At 41.8% G+C, this 12,052-nt stretch overlaps 1 protein-coding gene across 1 annotated transcript in view; it reads left to right on the forward strand.

Annotated features, from left to right (window-relative positions):
- The first annotated feature begins 353 nt into the window (after nt 1-353).
- Nucleotides 354-12,052, forward strand: part of LOC141091902 (B2 bradykinin receptor-like) — a 68,394-nt gene continuing 56,695 nt past the window's right edge. Inside the window, exons 1-3 of the mRNA XM_073577675.1 lie at nt 354-849; nt 954-1,016; nt 2,980-3,099. The gene's annotated coding sequence lies outside the window, so the exon portion shown is untranslated. The remainder of the gene's footprint in view (nt 850-953; nt 1,017-2,979; nt 3,100-12,052) is intronic.

The following is a 12,052-nucleotide window of genomic DNA, read 5'->3' on the forward strand; positions in this document are numbered from 1 at the left end:
TGCAGCTCCAGTTCACAAGAGAAAAATATATTATATTCTATTTATATGGTGATTCATCTTTGTATCTATTTTTACTGTGATTGTTTTTATACAGAATATTACACCAATAGTAGCTTCTATTTATCATGCAGATTGACTCTGTGCGTTTCATCAGACTTGTAGTGCCCCCATCGCTATAGTAATTATTAGTAACTGTTCACAACAGAATCATTTATTATATGAATAACAAAAAAAAATACTGACTGGCACTTTCAAGCTAATGTGAATAGGTGCATACTAGGAGCAGCCACCTCCATATACAATATACAAAAAATTTGCACTCTGTAGTGCTTAAGCATGTAGACAAGGAAAATATGAAATATGAAGAGCAATACTGCTCTGGATAGTAAGAAAAAATTGAGACGTTTAGCACATAATTTGGCTAATTCATGCATGCCCAGCAACCAACGACAAGACGGTCTCACGCTTTTTTTGTATATTATATGATTTATTATATGAGCGATCCAGAGCTTGGACACAACTGTTGTACCAAACTGTACCTAGGGCCCCGGTAGGGTCCTCCATATTCTATGAAGCTGCAAGTATCTGGGTCATGTTCACTACAGGACATGCGCTGATTTCTGGGTTCCGCAGACTGGAAGGTGACTGAGGTTCGGGAAGGGCCCGAACAGCTCTTGGACTGATTTGTTTCTTCTCTGATTACCACCTCAGGGGCTGTCTGACCTTTCTTCTGAATATTGCCCTTCTGTTCTGTGTGCGGTCCACATTTACGACTCAGGAGGGTAGTTGGCATGCTGACGAGGATTATTAACCTTTCTCTCCAGCCATGAATCAGGCTTTATGATGAAGGTAATTACAGAGGAATCTTTCCCTCCAACGTTTATCTCCATTTCTCTCATGGGTGGCCCAATTAACGTCCATATTTAACTATCACTTGTTTTTCTCCATCGTAGGAGTCTCTACTCAGTCTTCATCCTTCAACTCCAGAACATCTGGATTTATGGTTCCGCTAGCAGGTAACAGATTTTCTGAATTGCAGAACAGTATATGGTCCAGTGCAAGAACAGTGTATGGGCCCTTCACTGGCGGACACTGAGAGAAGAGGGCCCTGTGCAAGAACAGTGTATGGGCCCTTCACTGGCGGACACAGAGAGAAGAGGGCCCTGTGCAAGAACAGTGTATGGGCCCTTCACTGGCAGACACAGAGAGAAGAGGGCCCTGTGCAAGAACAGTGTATGGGCCCTTCACTGGCGGACACAGAGAGAAGAGGGCCCTGTGCAAGAACAGTGTATGGGCCCTTCACTGGCGGACACAGAGAGAAGAGGGCCGTGTGCAAGAACAGTGTATGGGCCCTTCACTGGCGGACACAGAGAGAAGAGGGCCGTGTGCAAGAACAGTGTATGGGCCCTTCACTGGCAGACACAGAGAGAAGAGGGCCCTGTGCAAGAACAGTGTATGGGCCCTTCACTGGCGGACACAGAGACAAGAGGGCCCTGTGCAAGAACAGTGTATGGGCCCTTCACTGGCGGACACAGAGACAAGAGGGCCGTGTGCAAGAACAGTGTATGGGCCCTTCACTGGCGGACACAGAGAGAAGAGGGCCCTGTGCAAGAACAGTGTATGGGCCCTTCACTGGCGGACACAGAGAGAAGAGGGCCGTGTGCAAGAACAGTGTATGGGCCCTTCACTGGCGGACACAGAGAGAAGAGGGCCGTGTGCAAGAACAGTGTATGGGCCCTTCACTGGCGGACACAGAGACAAGAAGGCCCTGTGCAAGAACAGTGTATGGGCCCTTCACTGGCGGACACAGAGAGAAGAGGGCCGTGTGCAAGAACAGTGTATGGGCCCTTCACTGGCGGACACAGAGACAAGAAGGCCCTGTGCAAGAACAGTGTATGGGCCCTTCACTGGCGGACACAGAGAGAAGAGGGCCCTGTGCAAGAACAGTGTATGGGCCCTTTGCAGTTTGAAGGTGGCTGTTGCCCCCTTACCTGTTGGGCCCCAATGCAGCTGCACCAGTGATATTTCCACCAGTGTCACTGAGCCCCTACCAGGACATGGAAACTTTGGACCCTTCTATGTTCTATGTAAGGGGTCAATCTTAGAAGATATCACTTGGGTTAGTCGCTTGATTGTCATTCTCATTCCTGATGACAACCAGTAATGGCCATCATTGCCCATTGGAATGCAAGGCTTTGAATGCAAGGGCATTGATGCCATAAGGGTAGCACACACGGCTGCTATGGGGCCTTGCAATAAAGTTCCCAGCCCTGGTTGCTCTCATCATCATGGCAAAGTAGACATGTCTTGGCGATGGAAACCAACACACCAACTCCTTTTGACCTGGATGTCACAACTTGGCACCCTAATAGAGGTTTCATTCTAGTAGTAAAGGTTTAATTAAAAACTGCTTCCACTTTTTATCCAGAAACAGCGCCTCCCGTGTCCACATGGCGACGTCTGGTATTACAGTATTTGCTTAAATGAAACTTAGCTGCAATGCCAGACACAGCCACATGCATGGGAGTGGTGCTGTTATTGGAAAAAGCTGAAGCAGACCCTTCATCCAGACAAGATCTACAATCATGCATTTTTATGTTTCTAAGTGAAATAGTTTTGATTGCTGGATGTAACATGACGGTGCTTGGCTCCAATGCAAAATCTATCAGCTACCAAGCACCATTTTTATTACTGGTGTCTTCTAATGTGACAAAGGCTTGAAAACCAGAGCTGGGGGGCCTCTGTATCCCCCTTAGCTGTGCTCCTATAGAGTATTAACCGGAGCAAACTCAATATTGAGCTCATAATGAAGAACACATGTAGACGGTAAAATGCCAGAATATTTCATATCTCCAGAGGTATATACTGTATATACTGTATCTGGGAGTCCAGCTGTGTGATCCCTCCTCTCAGTTCCAGGCAGGGGTGTGAAGATAGCAAGTTTTCAGTGTATAACTTCGTGCTCACATCTCTCCGCAGACACAAACACTCCAAACCCACAGAGGATTCAACAGCACTCAGAAGACCCCTGTGTCTGGGAGAGAAGACCCCTGTGTCTGGGAGAGAAGACCCCGGGGACCACCCTACACTGCTCGCACAGTAAGGCATTTATTATACTATTTTACTTTTAGATTTAGTAACATTTAAACAGTTGCATTATTTTTTTTTTTCCCCCAAAATAGAAACTGAGAAAATTGTTGTGAAATAACTGAGCTCTACGTCTTACTTTTTGGAAAGAAATCCATAAAAATGTATTAGGTAAAAATGTTTCTTTTGAGGATCATTTTGCACTTAGTAATTTTTTTTAATGTATTTTTATTTCACTTTTACACATTTTTATATATTTATTTATTTACTGTTTCAATTGTAAGCACGCGAAAACATGTGAAATTATTTGGAAAACTGACATAAAATTATTTTCTCTTTGTTTTGTGTTATATGTTTGATGCTTCCATAAACTTAATAACTATAAGGACATAAGGATGTGTAATATAGTATAATATGATATATAATATAATATATGATATAATATGATATAACATAATATAGTATAATATATAATATGTGATATGATATATAATATGATATAATGTAATATAGTATAATATATGATATAATATGATATAATATATGATATGATATATAATATAATATATTATATAGTATGATATAACAATAAAATATATGATATGATATATAATATAATATATGATATAATATAATATTTCCTCTATGGGTTTTTCACGACTTGAACCTCTGGTGGAAGGGGCAATAGATGCCGCTGTCCACTTGTATAGTGTCATAAATCTTCTATAGGACTCAATGGTAAAAATAAAAAAAGACATTGTACACAATTTTCTGCATGTCTTTGCATGGAATAGTCTGGTCTCAGCAGGGAAAACAGTCATGCTGGCCGGTAGCCTGCTTGTATCCCTACTGGGCATCCCTTTGACTAATGGTGGTTGCATGGATCTCTGTTTGTCGAATTCCTGGTTACAAATGTTGGAAGTTCTCAACCTTTTGCGTTTAGTTTAATCCATCTTTTTAATGGCGTGAAAAGTTATAAAGTTTAACATTGAGACATATGGGTTGCAAATGTGCCAGGCAGCAACTATAATGCACAGTGGCTTTATCTAGGCATCCATATGTAGAATTTAGAACAATATGGCTTTTCTTGAAGGGCCTTAACACCAAAATTAATATAACATTTGGTATCCATTAGTAAGAAACAGGGGATAAATGATATCTTACGTATGGATTCTGTTGAAAAACGACCACTCCGGGCAGACATGCAGGGAGTTGTAATTTTGCAACAGTTAGGGCTCACGGCCAAGTGCTATGAGATAAAATATGGCATAGCACTCGGTCCAGTGTTATACTAAGGGGCAGCTCAGATCTGTGATTATTTTCGGCATGGGAGAACAATAGCAGCATGTTGCAATTGGCGGCATGTCTCGCACAGCGCACACCCATTTAAGTCGGGCAAAACATAGGACAGCACTAAGATGTCATCTGAGTGCAATTTTATTACTGCTCATGCCGGCAACGGAGGAGATGGAGAAATTACTTTCTCCGTCTCCTTTGCACCTGTGCTGTGATGCTCTGATGCGAGAGGATCTAAGCATAGAGCACTGACACTCGGCTCCCACATCCGATGCTATACGCTAATGTGGCCCTGGCCTGAGAGAGACTATTGCGTTAAGGCTGGGGTCACACTCGCACAAGTCTCGCATCTCAATACCCGGCACTGCCGCCGGCACTCGAGACCGGAGCGCTCAGCTGCATAGAAATACATGGAGCCGCACACTCCGGTCCCGAGTGCCGGAGGCAGTGCTGGGTATTGAGACGTGAGACTCGTGTGACTCCGGCCTTACCTTGTAATACTGGCTGCTCCACGCAAAACATTCATCAATAGCCTGTATTCATTGACGATTTCCAATCCAGCAAATCCCTTTAAGAAATGATGCATATATGTCCCTGCTTCTTTATTTAGACGTGTGAAGAACTATATATGTCATTGTCGTTGTGGAACGCCCCTTTAAGAGTTGGATAGAGTACCACTTGGTTTCTGCCAAGTCAGTTTTCTGCTCCAGCTGCATGATATGTAGCAGGAGACATGGAAATGACTGTGACACTAGCAGGAGCAGTAATCTGTACCATCTGTGGTCATTACTGATGACTCCAGGCCTCCGGCTGCTGAAATATTCAATAGCAGAAGCCGCAAGAAACCTCAACTCCCTGAAAAAAGCCTGTTATACTGAGGCCAGTTTATAATGCCCTGGAAAGTGATAAATCACCGCACAATAAAAACTTTTGGAACTTTTTAATATCCTTTGTGTCGCTACTTTCCAGATCTCCACTTGTTGTCAGTGAAAAGAAATCCATTCATATACACCTAAAAGTTAAAAACAAAAAACCCTCAAACTCCTGACTAGACCTCATACATCTCACAGTGGAGGGTTTGTTTCTCTTGTATCTAATCCTATAATCATCTGTGTGGTGAACACCATGGCCCCATCTGTCTTCATTTGTTACAATGTATCAGTCTGGAATCCACAGAAGCTGGGCTGCAAAAAGTGTTAGGAAAAATAATGTCCCTATTCACTCCCAGCAAGCAGGGGGGAAACGGCAATGAATGAAAGCACCAAGATTGTCAGAAAGTTGTAGAACTTTTCATTGCATCAAACTTATTTATTAAATGACGTAAAGTCCTTTATCATCTCATTATACAGGGGTGATTTATTGTAAGGATGTGCCATCAATTTATGATGGGTCGGGTGGGGGTCTGATCTCTGGGACCCTCATCAGTCCTGAAGATGAAAGGATCGTACATCTTGGTTACCTGTAGTGCCTCTCCATATTGTGAGTAGATGGTCAGATGATTGTGCTGCTCCTTCATTCTCAGGAATATGGGGTCCTAGAGGGCAGACCCCACCGATCATAAAGTGATTTCATATCCAAGTAATATGTCATCATATTCTAAAATAAGAAAAAAATTAATCTCTAAGGTCACTCTGAGGTGAGATATAGGATGCTGTTTGTTTGGGTGGCGTCGCATATCAGAATGGCGGTCCCTTGTGCTCCCTATGACATGGAGGAAACAATGAGGCCTCAATGATTGTCTTGACCTAAGGAAATAGCGGCGGCGTAATGATCGAGGGATCAAGGATGCATCATACAAGCTCCGTATTGTGTATCAGCTTCCTCCAGCCCAGCGAGCGTCAGTGTGGAGGAAGAGGATATGTGGGGGGATACTAGGGAATTACATGTAGGTAGATAATAATTACAGAGATCAATATAAGATGGTGAGATAATAGTTTGATCAATATGAGATAGTGGAAAGATGCAAGATGGAAAGGAGTGTGATTAATGGGGATAGATAGATAATAGACATATAGATAGATAGATGATAGATAAATAGATAGATAGATAGATAGATAGACGAATAGATAATAGATGATAAATAATAGATAATAGATAGATGATAGATAATAGATACTATATATATGGGAGAACAGGGGCCTTCCTACTATATATATGGGGAGAACTGGGGCCATCATACTATATACAGTAGTATATGGGGGAACTGGAGCCATCCTACTATATATATAGAGAGAGAGAGAGAGAGAGAGAGAGAGAGGAACTGAGGCCATCCTACTATATATATGGGGAGAACTGGGGCCATCATACTATATATATGGGGAGAACTGGGGCCATCATACTATATACAGTAGTATATGGGGGAACTGGAGCCATCCTACTATATATATATATAGAGAGAGAGAGAGAGAGAGAGAGAGAGAGAGGAACTGAGGCCATCCTACTATATATATGGGGAGAACTGGGGCCATCATACTATATATATGGGGAGAACTGGGGCCATCATACTATATACAGTAGTATATGGGGGAACTGGAGCCATCCTACTATATAGAGAGAGAGAGAGAGAGGAACTGAGGCCATCCTACTATATATATGGGGAGAACTGGGGCCATCATACTATATATATGGGGAGAACTGGGGCCATCATACTATATACAGTAGTATATGGGGGAACTGGAGCCATCCTACTATATAGAGAGAGAGAGAGAGAGAGAGGAACTGAGGCCATCCTACTATATATATGGGGAGAACTGGGGCCATCATACTATATATATGGGGAGAACTGGGGCCATCATACTATATATATGGGGAGAACTGGGGCCATCATACTATATATATGGGGAGAACTGGGGCCATGATACTATATATATATATATGGGGGAACCGGGGCTATCCTACTATATAAATGGGGGAACTGATGCCATCCTACTATATACAGGTCTGGCAAAAATTAAGAGACCACTTTAAAATGTTCAGTTTTTCTGATTTTTCTCTTTATAGGTATATTTTTGAGTAAAGTGTAAATTGTTCTTTTAGTCTACAAACTTCTGACAACGTCTTCGAATTTCCAAGCAATAAATTTTTTATTTTCTGAAAAGGAGAAAAGGTCAAAATTTAAAACAACAACAGTGCTTTCAGACCTCAAATAATCCAAAGAAAACAGATTCATAATCATTTAGAAACAACAATACTAATGTTTTACCTCAGGAAGAGTTCTGAAATCAATATTTTGTGGAATAACCATGATTTTTAAAAACAGCTTTCATGCATCTTGGTATGCTTGCCACCAGTCTTTCACACTGCTTCTGGTACAAAAATTCAAGCAGTTCTTCTTTGTTTGATGGCTTGTGACTATCCATCATCCTCCTGATTACATTCCAGAGGTTTTCAATGGGCTTCAAGTTATAGGAATCGTTTGATTGCAGTGATTGCCTCAAAAGGTTGTTATTAATTTAAGGGTACCATCATTTCTGTCCAGGCCTATTTCATGAGTTTTATTTTTTTTTTAAATCTGTGGAAGCATGGTTGAAAAGCAATGTCTGACGTTCATTTGTTCATTTTCATAAATTTTTGATATATTATTACTTTTGTCAGATTCTGGTTATTTCTGTGACCATTGTGGGTTTTTCTGTCACTAAACAAGGCGTACCAACAATTTTGACCACGTGTGTATATGGGGACGTGCGGCCATCATACTATGTATATATAGGGCAGTGGAGACCTTCATACTATATATAGGGGCAGTAGGGACCATCATGCTATATATAGGGGCAGTAGGGACCATCATGCTATATATAGGGGCAGTGGGGACCATCATACTATATATAGGGGGCAGTGGGGACCATCACACTATATATAGGGATCAGTAGGGACCATCATACTATATATAGGGGTCAGTAGGGACCATCATACTATATGTAGGGGTCAGTAGAGACCATCATACTATATATAGGGGCAGTGGGGACCATCATACTATATACAGTGGGTAGGGAAAGTATTCAGACTCCTTTAAATTTTTCACTCTTTGTTTCATTGCAGCCATTTGGTAAATTCAAAAAAGTTTATTTTTTCCCTCATTAATGTACACTCTGCACCCCATCTTGACTGAAAAAAAACAGAAATGTAGAAATTTTTGCAAATTTATTAAAAAAGAAAAAACGAAATATCACATGATCATAAGTATTCAGACCCTTTGCTCAGACACTCATATTTAGGTCACATGCTGTCCGTTTCCTTGTGATCCTCCTTGAGATGGTTCTACTCTTTCATTGTTCAGGACGGTCCTATCTCTAGTATTTCACCTTGTTCTGTGTTAACAAGCCTCAAAATGTTGTTTTTATCCTCGGTTTAGACTCCATCTGCATCAGGCTTGTGAACCTCAAAGTGGAGGTTCCTGGGATATGATGGATCGTCTCCTCGGAACGGCCCAGAACGTAGTATCTGACTTTCACTGGATACAACACTCTATACCAGGAGCAGACATGGACCGGAGAGGCCCCTGTGCCAGTGCAATATAAGGACTGTTTACCGTCCAATAGCTCCTGATGATGCACAATTCCACCTGTTTTGGAGGCGGTAATGGCCCCCGTACCTGCTGGGCCCCTGTGGCTGCACCACTGATACGTCCGCCCCTGCTTTTTACCATGGCTTCACAGGCACAATGAAGGATTATGTATGCTGTAGTGGCCATCGCGTTCGGGCTATGTTGTATTACCAAGGATGGTTGCTCTCTTGCTCCTCTGTGTGGACGTCGCCTCTTTTATTACATGATCAGTATAATTAATGGATGTATTACCACTCTGATTGATCATGTAATATACCACGGAATAACAATTACCACTTAGTGGAAACTGGGTGAAGGTGCCATTTGATGCGCTGCTGATGACTGCTATCGACAATTATATTTTCTGAAAAAAAAAATTATTTCAAAGTTTTTAGAGTCAACGCGTTTTGAGGTCACACAGGAACTCTTCATCAGGACATTAACTTTGTTTTGTCGTGATGGAGAGGTCCTGCGTGTCCTGAAAGGCGTTGAGTCTTAAAACCTGTGAAATAAAAAAAACAAAAAAAACTTTTTTTAAGAAAATCTAATTGTTGATAGCAGTCATCATCAGTGCATCAAGTGGCACCTCCACCGAGTTTCCATTTTCATGCTTGGTCCTTTCTGGACCCGTGCCCTGCAGCAGCTAATCCATGTGCATTACACGTTGCTTTGGTGCAACCCCACCAGGTGAATGGATTCATTTCTCATAAATCATGCTCTTATCAGTAAAGACCCTATTTGCACTCTATTGTTTTTCCCAGTTTCTGCACCCTCAATTACCACTTAGTGACAGATCTACTGGTGATTTCCTCCATTACTGGGATTTCTGACATATGTGTTCCTTCCTCCCCACTGGGGAGGCGGCTGTGCATTAGCTGGATAGGTGTAATGATCCCAGGCGTCTTCTGGAACGGTTATTAGGAAGTGAGAGTCTGGTAATTAGAAACATTAAACACATAAGAGCTTGGAGAATTGGGGTCTCGGGTCCTTGGATTCGTCTCCTGAGATGGTGGTTGATGTGTAGGATCTCTAATGGGCCCTAGTTGTCTACCATAGGGATAAGCAATGGAATGATGTTTGCAGATGCAGTTAACCGACCTTAATCTCAAGGAAATTGACAATTTTAGTTTGTTTCTTCCCCTTCTAATATGAGACATAACATTTTTTATTTTTCCATCTCCTTAACCATATGAGGGCTTGTTTTTGCCGGATGAGCTGTAATTTTGAAGGACACCTTTCACTTTACCATATAATATCCTGAGAAACTGGTAAAAAATAAAATAAAAAATGTAGTAAAAATTATGACCTATGAAATGCAGCCACCCCAGGCGGTGTATTGGTGTTGGACTCCCCCATTGGAATCACTTCACTTAAATTCCACTTTCAGCAACTGACCACAGCAGCAATTGGAGCTAGCTCTGGTTTCTGCTGGTAAAAGTAGATTATCTGCTCTGTGCGGATTGAGCTCAGCTCCTGATCCTCTCCATGTCTGATATGTACAGTAGGGAAAATAAGTATTTGACACACTGAATATTTTCCAAGTTTTCCCACCTACAAAGAATGGAGAGGTTTGTAATTTTTATCGTAGGTAAACTTCAACTGTGAGAGACAGAATCTAAAAATAAAAAAAAGAAAATCACATTGTATGATTTTTAATTAATTAATTAATTTGCATTTTATTGCATAAAATAAGTATTTGATACAATAGAAAAGCAGAACTTAATATTTGTTACAGAACCTTTGTTTGCAATTACAGAGGTTAGTCGTTCTTGACCAAGTTTGCACACACTGCAGCAGGGAATTTGGCCCACTCCTCCATACAGATCTTCTCCAGATCTTTCAGAATTCTGGACTGTAACTGGGCAACATTGAGTTTCAGCTCCCTCCAAAGATTTTCTATTGGGTTCAGATGTGGAGACTGGCTTGGCCACTCCAGGACCTTGAAATTCTTCTTATGGAGTCATTCCTTAGTTGCCTTGGCTGTGTGTTTCGGGTCATTGTAAAGCTGGAAGACCCAGCCACGACCCATCTTCAATGCTCTTACAGAGGGAAGGAGGTTGTTGGCCAAAATCTCACAATACTTGACTCCATCCATCCTCCCTTCGATACGGTGCAGTCATCCTGTCCTATTTGCAGAAAAGCAACCCCAAAGTATGATGTTGCCCCCACCATGCTTCACAGTTGGGATGGTCTTCTTGGGGTTGTGCTCATCCATCTTCTTCCAAGCACACTGAGTGGAGTTGATAACAAAAAGTTCTATTTTGGTCTCATCTGACTACATGACCTTCTTCCATGCTTCCTCTGGATCATCCAGATGGTCATTGGTGAACATAAAACGGGCCTGGACCTGTGCTGGAATGAGCAGGGGGACCTTGCCTTCCCTGCAGGATATTAATCCATGATGCCGTAGTGTGTTACTAACAGTAATGTTTGAGACTGTGGTCTCAGCTCTGATCATGTCATAGACAAGGTCCTCCCCTGTAGTTGTAGGTTGATTCCTGATCTTTCTCAGAATCATCCTTACCCCATGAGGTGAGATTTTGCATGGAGCCTCAGACTGAGGAATAATTGCCCCAACAAATATTGCCTTCTCACCAAGATGTTTGCCTGCTGTCCTGTAGCCTATCCCAGCCTTGTGCAAGTCTACAATTTTGTCCCTGGTGTCCTTAGACAGCTCTTTGGTCTTGGCCATGGTGGAGAGGTTGGAGTGAGATTGATTGAGTGTGTGGACATGTGCAATTAATACAGGTAACAAGTGCAGAGTAGGAGGGCTTCTAACAGTAAAACTAACAGGTCTGTGAGAGGCAGAATTCTAGCTGGTTGGTCGGTGATCAAATACTTATTTCATGCAATAAAATGGAATTTAATTATGTAAAAATTATGTAAAAATAATACAATGTGATTTTCTGGATTTTTTTATTTAGATTCTGTCTCTCACAGTTGAAGTATACCTACGATAAAAATTATAGACCTCTCAATACTTTGTAGGTGGGAAAATCGGCAGTGTATCAAATGCTTATTTTCCCCGCTGTATATATGCCATGGAGTGTGGAGAGGTTAAATAATAATTCTACCATAATGGCATGAGTTGGGCTAGCATAAACACTTGTGGTGTCCCAAGTCATT

This window comes from Dendrobates tinctorius, unplaced genomic scaffold, assembly GCF_039654945.1.
Source record: "Dendrobates tinctorius isolate UK_male_01 unplaced genomic scaffold, ASM3965494v1 ptg000057l, whole genome shotgun sequence".
NCBI classification, from domain to species: Eukaryota; Metazoa; Chordata; class Amphibia; order Anura; family Dendrobatidae; genus Dendrobates; species Dendrobates tinctorius.